This window comes from Homarus americanus, unplaced genomic scaffold (assembly GCF_018991925.1).
Source record: "Homarus americanus isolate GMGI-L3 unplaced genomic scaffold, GMGI_Hamer_2.0 scaffold48026, whole genome shotgun sequence".
Classification (NCBI taxonomy): domain Eukaryota; kingdom Metazoa; phylum Arthropoda; class Malacostraca; order Decapoda; family Nephropidae; genus Homarus; species Homarus americanus.
The window spans coordinates 70,761-82,483 of record NW_024723506.1 but is presented as its reverse complement, the minus strand read 5'-3'; the positions used below and the strand labels follow the sequence as shown (position 1 = coordinate 82,483).

Genomic DNA, 11,723 nt, shown 5'->3' with positions numbered 1-11,723 from the left:
ATATACGTGGAAAATTAGCCTGACCCGTGACACTGACGTTCATAATTGAGTGTACAGCGACCGAGGTGAACCAAATTTCTGTTGTTGGTGAAATTGGCCTGTCTGGTATGTGTGCAAACGGAACTGCCAGGGGCTCACATATAAGCGATGCACGAGGAAGACTCCTCTCGTGACTCTTCCTCAACACATCTCCAGGTATGTGAACGATTGTTTCCCGCCGCCATGTTAAGTCAGTTTAACTTAGTCGATTTTGTGAATATCAGTGTTCATGTATCAATATAATAAAATAATCATGTGCCAAGTAATTCTAGTAAAGTAAGTGCCGTCTGTTTCGTTGCCAGACGTATGTTATGTATAGTTGAAGTTAAACCATTTTAACACATTAGTGACTCTTCCTCAACGCATCTCCAGGCACTGTTTGTGTTGTCACCTCTACCGTGGTTCGGGAGCCGCCTATGGGCAAGATGGTTCTTGAAGAATCCGAGGACAAGATTATCCATGGAATGCTGTGCGCTCCTTGCGAGCAGACTCCGTCTGTGGCATAAACAATTCCGTCACTAGTATACTGCCAGATTCTGGGGTCGCTAATTCTAAGGAATAACAACTATAGTCTTAATTTAAAGGTTGCTGCCACCAGACCCCCTCTGGGCAGTATGTAGCTCGTTAGGTAGCGAGCAGAGTGGACTAGGCATTGAGTTAGGTTTTTCATTGACCAGATCGATAAGGAAAAGGGTTGAAACCATAACATGTCTTTACTAATTTATTCCTTAAAACATACTGTAAACAAAAATACAAGTGAATTGGCCTTCCTCAGAAGAACAACGAAGATGTTGGTTACCCTGTTCGGCACCAGACGTCTTACATTAATTGCGTGTCATCCATACTTATTGCATAACAATTAGTGACCTTTACCTCGGTCATTTCTTCTTACAATAACCCTCAACACGTCAGGCTGCTCCACCTGTATGGAATATAGCCCTTAGGTCATCATACATAGTAGCACCAGCCTCACCCACCTGTTACACTCCACACCTGCAAGTATGGGACTCCTTGTAATTTCTAGATCCACATATCAGGCACCTCGTTTGCACACCACCCTTGGTGGGTAGAGATGAGGTTCACCAAAATACCAGTACTGTTTCTACGCCCGGTATTATAGGTCGCTCAAGTGACGATCGCGGAGTTTCTCAAGCATTTCTATTCCTACTCATTTGGGGTGGTATGCTGGGAATCCACAGGTTCAGATGGAATACAAAGCTGGTAGTCACCACATGGTGGGACGCTCACAGTCTCTTTTTTTAGTGCTGAATACAGCCCAATAAAGTTCACTGACCTGAGTTGATGAGAGAACGAAGGATACTGAGGGCAGTGCCCTGCCGCTTCTCACCGAGTAGGCCTACAGTTTCCAATCTTTAATTTTTACTTTGGTTTCTTATGGTTCTCACATCTTCATTTTCCTATCTATTGTGACCTTATGCTTTATAAATACATATCTTAATCCTAAATTAGACACTAAGGTAAGGGTCTGGTTTGCTAGTTTCTGGGTAAATTCATTGGGTTATAATATCAACGCGGCACACCCGAGGCGGCCTAGGCGCCAACCAGAACAAAGCCTAGCGTCGTATTTTCATCGTGTGGGTATACAAGATATTCTCTTTGAAGCATAGTTTCTGGATCACTTCCAACACTTCACATAGTTCTGATACCTTTATCCTTTTTCCAGATCATTGTTCTCATGTATTTTCATCTGATATCTGCGGAAGTTATGTTCACTAAACATTCACAGACGTAAATAGTATGACCTTCAAACTACGATCTACACAGTACACTAGTACACTAGCCCGGATCAATTGGACTCTCACAACCATCCTATAGATACCTTGCGTTCTCCTTAATGCTATGAATACATACAATTAATATTATATGACCGTACCTGGGTACAATTCAATAAATGATTCAGTAACCTTGAGTAGGTGAGTTATCCTTTATCAATTTTTCCCGTTCTCTGAGATTCTACAAGCGCGGTGGATTTGAATGTTATATAGCGTAATATGAATTAAAGGGGGTTTTTAGGAATGACAATGATGTGCGCAGTACAACATGGCCCCTACACGTCTGCGATTCTCGACGCCCTCAAAGGGACACCAGGCGCGCCCAGCAGCAGACCATGAGTACATTGGTGGCTCAGATGGCGTCTCTAGCTACTGGCGGCCACGGTCATGCTCCTATGCCAGTCATGAAGCCCTCAGCAGCGGTCACTCCAGAGAAGTGTGAGGCAGAAATGCCAGCAGCGGCGTTTAGGACATGGAGGCGGTCCATGGAGTCGTAGGTGCTGTTGAACGGATGGTAACAACTGGTGGCCACACTCCACATTCACCTGAACTGCGTCCCTGCACTCCAAAGGGTGATTGACTCGAGATATCCCAGCGGTCAGTGGGAGCAGCTCTAGCCCAAGGAAGCCCTGGACGCCATCAGTGGAGTGGTTCTTCAATCGTCAAACCAAGCTGTGAAATGGAACGAGTTTTTGAACAGCAAACAAGGTGAAGAGGAGCCCATGAAAAGGTATTTTCAACGATGCTTCGCAGAGGTAGTGGAGTGTGAATTTAAATGTCCCACCTGTGATAACGACCTCTCTGAGTACATGCTATTACGTAAAGTTATGGTGGGCCTGAGTAACCCAGTGTTGAAAAGGGAAATTTTCTAGAGGTACTCGAGTTATAATAGTGTTGAAGTGCTTAGAAACAAATTCATGTTATTTGAGGCAGCAGTGAGAGATGCTGGTGTATTGTGTCGTACGTCTGGCCGGGCAGTGGTGGGAACAGCCACGGAGGCAGCGGCGGTTGGTGATGACGTCACGGGTGAGTCTGAGGTAGCTGCCACCCGTCCTGGACACCCCAGTCGCGCGCACTGTGGGAACTGCGGCATGACACATGCCTCCGGTAAAAGCAACTGCCCTGCAAGTGGGGCCAGGTGCTGTCACAGTGGCAACAGCCCAGCTATCCCGCCACCCCAGGTTACAAGTGATCGTGACCCAGGCTGGGGGCAATTCCCCCGCCACCCCTGTGCTGGTTGTGGCTGACAAGGGTACTATGGTGTGTGTGGCAGGGGCATCCCTGCTCCGGGACATCGGTTTGTGTCCCGGGCAACTTCGGGCCAGTAATGGCCTGAGGGACGTGGCGAACAAACAGCTCAAGTGTCTGGGGTCCGCCCCCTGCCGCCTCAGTGTGGGTGAGGGGTCCACCGTCCAGGAGGTCTACTTCGTACAGACAGCCAAGGCCCTCTACCTGTCATTGGAGGCCTGCAAGTGCCTCAACTTGGTGCCTGTCGACTTCCCGCTCCATAGACGTGCTGTGGCTGCCGTGGGCGATGGAGGGGAGCGGCACACTGCCGACGACCTACCTCCGAACCCTTTACCTGAGAGCAGTCGTGTCCCTCCTAGGCCAGTTGAGATACCCTTGCCTCCTTTGGAGGAGAATGTGGCCAGGTTGGAGGCATGGCTGCTCACACACTTTTCGTCTACCGCATTCAACACCAGCAGGTCCCCACTGCCAGTCATGACTGGTCCCCCTCACCGTATCCACCTGACGCCCGGCACGACCCCCTACGCCTGTCACACACGTGCTCCCTTTCCGAAACACTTGGAAGCGGAGGTGAAGGCCCAGTTGGAGGAGGATGTCAGAAGAGGTGTCATCCAGCCAGTGCCTGCTGGTGAGGCTACGGAGTGGTGCGCCAGGATGGTCGTAGTGGCCAAGAAAAACGGTCAGCCCAGGCGCACTGTAGATTTCCAACACCTCAATGCAAGCTGTCTGAGGGAGACGCACCACACACCTGCACCATTCGATATGGTGTCCGGGGTGCCAGTGCACTCGTTCAAAACCGTCGCCGACGCCTTCTGGGGATTTCATCAGGTGGAGTTGGAGGAGGAGAGTAGACGCCTGACCACGTTCATCACGTCGTGGGGGCGTTTTCGATACTGCTGGACGCCCATGGGACATTGTTCAGCGTCAGATGCCTACACCAAGAGGTTTGATGACGCTGTCCAGGATGTGCCCCGCAAGTACAAGTGCTTGGATGACTCTATCCTCTATGACTCCAGTGTGAAGAGGGCGTTCTGGCACACCTACGATTTTCTGGAGACCTGCGCTCGCACCGGTATCACACTGAAACCAGAAAAGTTCTTGTTCTGCAGGAGAGAAGCCGAGTTTGTGGGTTTCCTCCTGGGGTGGGACCTCTACCAGCCCACTGCCCAACGTCTGTCAGCCATCAAGGACTTCCCCATGCCTGATCAGCCATCAATCACTGACATCAAGTCCTGGCATGGCCTGGTTAACCAGTTGGCTCCCTTCCTTGCCACTGCAGCTGTGATGGAGCCCTTCCGTGAGCTCCTCAAGTAACCAGTGGGCAAGCGGGTGTATTGGGACGACCAGCTGTGGCTCAAGTTTCGCCAGGCCCAGGACACCATCTGTCAGTTGGCCAGGGACGGTTTGGTGTACTACGCCAAATCCAGGCCTACGGCAGCTGTCACGGATTGGAGCAGGGAGGGCATCGGCTTCGTCGTCCTGCAACAATACTGTGCCTGTGCCTCTCCAAAGACGCCCTTCTGCTGCAGGGGAGGGTGGCGGTTGGCTCTGTGCGGTAGCCGACATCTGAGCACGGCCGAGGCCGGCTACGCTGCAGTAGAATGGGAGGCCCTGTCTGTGGTATGGTGCCTGCGCAAGGCCAGGCTGTTCCTCCTTGGCTGCCCGAACCTTATTCTGGTGACGGCCCACCGCCCCTTAGTTGGCTTGCTAGGGGACAGAGCCCTCACGGATGTGGCGAATCCGCGCCTGTTCAGGCTCAAGGAGAAGACCTTACAGTACCGGTTCACGGTCAAGTACTTGCCAGGGAAGCGGAACTGTGCAGCTGACACCCTATCCCGCTTCCCCTCCCTCAGGGCGGCGCCCGACGCGGAGGACATGGACCAAGAGGAGGACCTGTGCACTGCAGTGTGTGCAGTCACAATTGCAGCACTGGATGAGGATGGGTGCATCACTATGGATGAAGACACAGTGTGCAAAGCGGCTGCAGACGACCCAGTGTACCAGATTCTAGTGTCGAGGGTGCTGGCGAGCGACTGGCGCCCCCAAAAGTCACAGGAGGTGGCCTGTCTGTGCCCATACTTCTCGGTGAGGGACAGGTTGGGTGTGGTCAGGGGTTTGGTCAACTACACCTTTGACCAGGGCTGCACGCGCCTTGTCATCCCCGACTCCCTCCGCCAACGGGTCGCCATTAACCTGCACGTGGGGCACCAGGGCCTCGATCAATGCTCAGGCAGGCCCGGCAGTCTGTCTATTGGCCTGGCATGGAGGGTGACCTGCAGTATCATAGGTCCCGGTGTGCTGCCTGCGAGACCCACTCCCCTTCCCAGCCTCCGGAGTCGTTGGTCTTGACCCCAGCGCCAGACTATCCCTTTCAACAATTGGTGGCCGATTTGTTCCACCTGCAGGGCCACACGTACCAGCATATGCTGACCGACTCACAGGTTGGCTGGAGATCGCCCACTTCCCCAACAAGGCCACCTCTGGAAAAATCATCGCCCGTCTGCGGGGTTACTTCACGAGGTGGGGGGCACCTGAGCAGATCTCCACGGATGGAGGTACCAACCTTGCCAGCCTTGAGATGACAGATTTCCTCAAGTCATGGGGAATCGAGGTGCACCTCTCGTCGACCCACTTCCCCCAGTCCAATGGCAGGGCAGAGGCTGGGGTCAAGGCCGCCAAGAGGCTCCTCAGGGATAACACTGGGCCCGGGGGTAGCCTGGACTGCGATAAGACATCCCAGGCACTCCTCCAGTACCTGAACACGCCTCTACGGGGGGTGAACAAGTCGCCCGCCCAACTTGCCACCGGCCGCCAGCTCCGTGACGGAGTTCCTGTGGCCAGACAGCACTATAAGGTGGACCAGCACTGGCGGCGGGCACTTCGTATGAGGGAGGTGCGCTTCGCCAGAACCCAGGACGGGGTCCTTCTGTCGCGGGGGGAGGTGTTCCGCCAGCTAGCTCCCCTAGCCGTGGACACGAAGTTGCGTGTGCAGGACGCAGCTACCAAGCTCTGGGACAGGACAGGCATAGTGGTGGAAGCCAGCCCTCACAGGCAGTATGCCGTCAGGTTGATTGGCAGTGGCAGGGTGTCCATCCGCAACAGACGCAACCTGCGAAGCGGCGCAACGCCTGTGCCTACCACTCCGGTGGTGCATCAAGCTATGCCTCCAGGCCCCCCTTCTGCGGTGCCCTCCATACCCACGCCCTCGCTCGCACCCCTGGCCCCTCCCCAGTCGGGCGTGGCCAGGCCCGGGAGAGGCCGCAGGCCCCCAGGTTGGTTGACTGACTACGTGGTGTAGTGTATGTGGTGTAAAATTAGTTTAGAGTTTTTTTTTTTCTCCTGTGTCTTTGTTTGACTGGTTTTTTCTAGCATTAGTGTTTTTTATGAATGCATTGTTTTCCTTTTGTTAGTTCAAATGTGCATTGTCATTTCCTTTTAACTTGGGGAGGGGGGAGATGTGAGATTGTGAAATGGAGTACCATCGTACGATATGTTTTCCCATGTGTTGAGGTGGGAGCTTGTCTGTGGCAGCGCCCGGTTGCCAGTCACCATCTGACACTGTAAGAGTAAAGTCTGCAAAGAACGTGGTCTAGTATTCAAACCTCTCACACTTCCTCTTAAGTTATATTTCTTCTCAAGGTGTGCTGCCTCTTGAGTTAAATTCCCTATTCTGGTATACAATTTAGGCTATATTCCTGCCTGTAGGGTATGTTTACGCTCAAGATATGCTTCCTTTTAGAATTAGGCTTCCTCTTAAGATATACTCCTTATTAAAGTATACTTTCACTTAAAGTATACTTGCTTCTGAAATATATTTCCTCGTGAGATGTACTTCTTAAAGTATACTTTCATCTTATGGTACACTTAAAGGAGATATAACTAAAGGAGAAGCTACTTTAAGAAGTAATGACTACGGTTTTTCCTTTATCTGTATATCATGTTCTCATTTTAGACTTCGTTCTGTTAATATCTTCTGTAATATTTAGTTTATTTTTCATTTCATAAAACTTTCTTATCTTTCAATACTTCTTAACCATAGAACACAAACGATCTGTTCGATTTCATACATCGCAAACCCAGGGAGAAAAATACCCAATTTTCGGATCAATAAAAACCGTACTTGTAATTAAGATATATTAAAATTATAAAAATACATGGAAAATATAACTCTTCTGCTTTAGTTTCCCCCTAGGAACCATGACATAACTTAAACTTATACTTTGGGGGGTGACTTAGAAAAAATGACTAAAAATACTGAAAATTACTATATGAGTGAACATAAAAAAGCTAAGGAACTATAATACTGCAGCTAAAGGCTTGAGCGTTGGTGTGGGTACTGCCAGGTCAGGTGAGCCTCAGCTGTGGCAGCCGCAACCTCCCAGCATCACTGCGAGCTGTAGATAGAGAGCCAAAAAATAGGGTATTTTTTGATAGGCAGAAATACCCTTTCTGCAATATATATTTATTATAAATAATTTTAACTATTATTTACCCTTCTAAATGATACTTTTGGATTACTAATAAATTACCCAGTGATGGAAAGCATATTCAATGGATTTTTTTTAGGTGAAACTTTTTTATTTTTTTGAAGTGACAAAAATTTCAGAAAGTCTTTCTCCTGTGGTTTGAAACTTGATATTTATTGATGGCTAGTATAAAATAAATAAGTATTGCTGACAACTACCAAGAACTCAACCTACTTTGGCACGCAGTTAGCACAGACAGGGTAGAAGTGGCGAGGGCACATCGGTTGACTGCAGCCGTGGCATCTGTGCCGTGTCTTGCGGTCAGACCCCTTTGGGCACTCGACACACCGCACCAAAGGGTCCTTGCTGTCAGCAACTGGTGTCCCTGGTGGCCTTGCAACTCTTCCAGGTGAAGGGAGGTCGCAGACGCTGCAAATGAGGGACTTGAGTCCCCGTGATAGAAATGGAGAGCGGAGCCTTTTCTCTGCCCATGGTGTGAAGAGGGACTGTGCCAAAGCTTGCATGTACGTCCGCCTCTTCAGTAACTTGCCACCTGTCCTTGACATATTATTTTTGTGTATGATCCACGTAACTCCAGCATTCACCATCCACTAGAACATACACAACGGCCACCGTTTTGTCTTCCGTGCACACGAGTAATGGGAACACATTTGGTCGAATGTGTCTTCGCCACCTTTGGTGGCATTATAGAATTCGATCACCTCTGGTTTGCCGGTGTTTCTGATGGTTGGCTGTGTGTGCATGGAAGACAACAGTAGCACCAGTTTCTTCTTCGTCTTGGATGTTGTTGGGACGTACGCCACCAGAGTCAGCTCCTTTGTGAACAGGAACGCAGTTGACCCTAGCCTGCGGTTGTCCCTATCCGTCATCTCCTTGGGAACTTCCTTCTTGTTCGCCTTGATGGTCCCCAAAAAGGACATGCCGCAGTTCTCAAGGAGATCAACCGCTAGGGGCAGGAGCAGGGGCAAGACACCTATAGGCACCACGACGTTTTGCAGAGGTTGACGTACGCCTTGCTTTTTCTCTTGAGGGTGGCAGAAGGGGCACTTCACTATCACTAGACTCATAACTCTCCACATCACTAGGTTCAGGGTTGTAATCTTGGTCTATATCACTGTCATATAGTTCCTCAAATTCTAACTTATCCACTTGTTCTTCATCCTCACTGTCAAGATCACTTAGGTTCTCAGGTAATTCACCAGTAGTGTTCAGAATGTGGTCCAGATCATCCTGGGAGAGAAAATCTTTAGACCTCTTTGCCATTGTTCACTAAAGTCACTAAATTACCCTGAAAAAATTATATTTCACTGCATGCAAAACGTAAATAACAAACATAATATTTGTGTATTGTATCACAAACCTCGGGTGAAAATCTCCCAAAATGCACTATAACCAAAAACCAAATCTGCGAGCAGCGCGGGACACCCAACCTCTACCACTGCTACACAAAGACTAAAGCCACAGGGCGCCCCACGCCTCTCCTGCCACTGACCATGCGGTGATCACGTGGTCGGACAACTATATTGTTATTTGCTTTAACTTATTTTATAGTTTTTTATCTTCGAGATATCGATATTTTTAATGCAAAACTTCTCAAGTCAAAATAACATTAAACAATACCTAGACATGGAAAAGAGGGTGCGAGAGCGATATTCTTGGATTCCAATCAGTAAGTGTACTTATAAAGGAAGTCATCCCAGCAGGGGGGAGAGTCTTTTCAGCCGTTTTCGAATCAGTGGACTACACGAACGATTATGATGTAGTATACCTCGACTTTACCAAAGCCTTCGACAGAGTCCCCCACAAAAGACTAATAAGAAAAGTAGAGGCTCATGGCATTGGGGGAGATATTCTAAAATGGTTAGGGCATGGTTACAAGACAGGAATCAGCGAGTGAGTTTTAACGGCACTAAATCCGATAATTTTCTTTTCCGGGAATTAGCCCACCAGGGCACGAGTCAATGACCCACATCAGGGCCTGGGGGCGAAATAATAATAATAAAAATAATAATAAAAATAATAATAATAATAATAATAATAATAATAATAATAATAATAATAATAAATAACAAAATCTTATAATAAAAAGAAAAATCTCTCTCTATATATATATATATATATATATATATATATATATATATATATATATATATGTATATATAAATATATAAAACGAACAAGTATGTCTGTGTGTGTGTTTGTGTGTGTGTGTGTCTCAACGAGAATCTCGGAACTACTTTACCGATATGTAGTGATGATGGATGGTGTTACATGAAGTGATGATGGATGGTGTTATATGCAGTGATGATGGAAGATGATGGTATATGTAGTGATGATGGATGTTGTTATATGTAGTGATGATGGGTGGTGTTATATGTAGTGATGATGGATGGCATTATATGTGGTGATGATGGATGGTGTTATATGTAGTGATAATGAATGATGTTATATGTAGTGATGATGGATGGTGTTATATGTAATCATGATGGATGATGTTATATGTAGTGATAATGGGTGGTGTTATTTGTAGTGATGATTAGACAATAAAATAATAACAGTTTAATGCTAAAAAAATATACTTTGCTGTACCGTTGTAGTGAAAAACATGGTAGAACTTACATACACCGTTAATGAACTATTGATGGAAGAAGAAGTTTTGGGGACTGAACAGTGAGACAATGTGGAGCCTCCCAGAGGGTGGGGTCCTACCTTGACCAAGTGAATGAGCCGCCCGTCTGTTTGTGGGTGGGTTTGTTTGTTTGCGTGTTCGAACGAGAATCTCGGAAACTACTTTACCGATGTGTAGTGAAGATGGATGGTGTTATATGTAGTGATGATGGATGGTGTTATATGTAGTGATGATGGATGATGTTATATGTAGTGATGATGCATGGTGTTATATGTAGTGATGATGGATGGTGTTATATGTAGTGATGATGGATGATGTTATAGTAGTGAAAAACATGGTAGAACTTACATACACCGTTAATGAACTATTGATGGAAGAAGAAGTTTTGGGGACTGAACAGTGAGACAATGTGGAGCCTCCCAGAGGGTGGGGTCCTACCTTGACCAAGTGAATGAGCCGCCCGTCTGTTTGTGGGTGGGTTTGTTTGTTTGCGTGTTCGAACGAGAATCTCGGAAACTACTTTACCGATGTGTAGTGATGATGGATGGTGTTATATGTAGTGATGATGGATGGTGTTATATGTAGTGATGATGGATGATGTTATATGTAGTGATGATGCATGGTGTTATATGTAGTGATGATGGATGGTGTTATATGTAGTGATGATGGATGATGTTATATGTAGTGATGGTGGATGGTGTTATATGTAGTGATGATGGATGATGTTCTATGTAGTGATGATGGATGATGTTATATGTAGTGATGATGGATGGTGTTATATGTAGTGATGATGGATAATGTTATATGTAGTGATGGTGGATGGTATTATATGTAGTGTTGCTGAATGATGTTATATGTAGTGATGATGGATGATGTTATATGTAGTGATGATGGGTGGTGTTATATGTAGTGATGATGGATGGTGTTATATGTAGTGATGATGGATGGTGTTAAAGGTAGTGATGATGGATGGTGTTATATGTAGTGATGATGGACGGTGATATATGTAGTGATGATGGATGGTGTTATATGTAGTGATGATGGATGGTGTTATATGTGGTGATTATATGTATGTGGTGATATATGATGGATGATGTTATATGTAGTGATGATGGGTGGTGTTATATGTAGTGATGATGGATGGTGTTATATGTAGTGATGATGGATGGTGTTAAAGGTAGTGATGATGGATGGTGTTATATGTAGTGATGATGGACGGTGATATATGTAGTGATGATGGATGGTGTTATATGTAGTGATGATGGATGGTGTTATATGTAGTGATTATGATGGATGGTGTTATATGTAGTGATGATGGATGGTGTTATATGTAGTGATGCCGATGGATGGTGTTATATGTAGTGATGATGGATGGTGTTATATGTAGTGATGATGGATGGTGTTATATGTAGTGATGATGGATGTTGTTATATGTAGTGAGTGATGGAATGGTGCGTTTTATGTAGTGATGATGGATGATGTTATATGTAGTGATGATGGATGGTGTTTTATGTAGTGATGATGGAT

General features: G+C 46.8%; 1 long non-coding RNA gene across 1 annotated transcript; it reads right to left on the bottom strand.

The window, feature by feature from the left end:
* Nucleotides 1-7,200: 7,200 nt before the first annotated feature.
* LOC121863496 lies at nt 7,201-9,544 on the bottom strand. The gene is made up of 3 exons (XR_006088409.1): nt 8,928-9,544; nt 7,781-8,797; nt 7,201-7,474 (listed from the first exon to the last, which is right to left on the bottom strand). It is a non-coding gene; the product is annotated as an uncharacterized LOC121863496 (long non-coding RNA).
* Between the last annotated feature and the right edge of the window lie 2,179 nt (nt 9,545-11,723).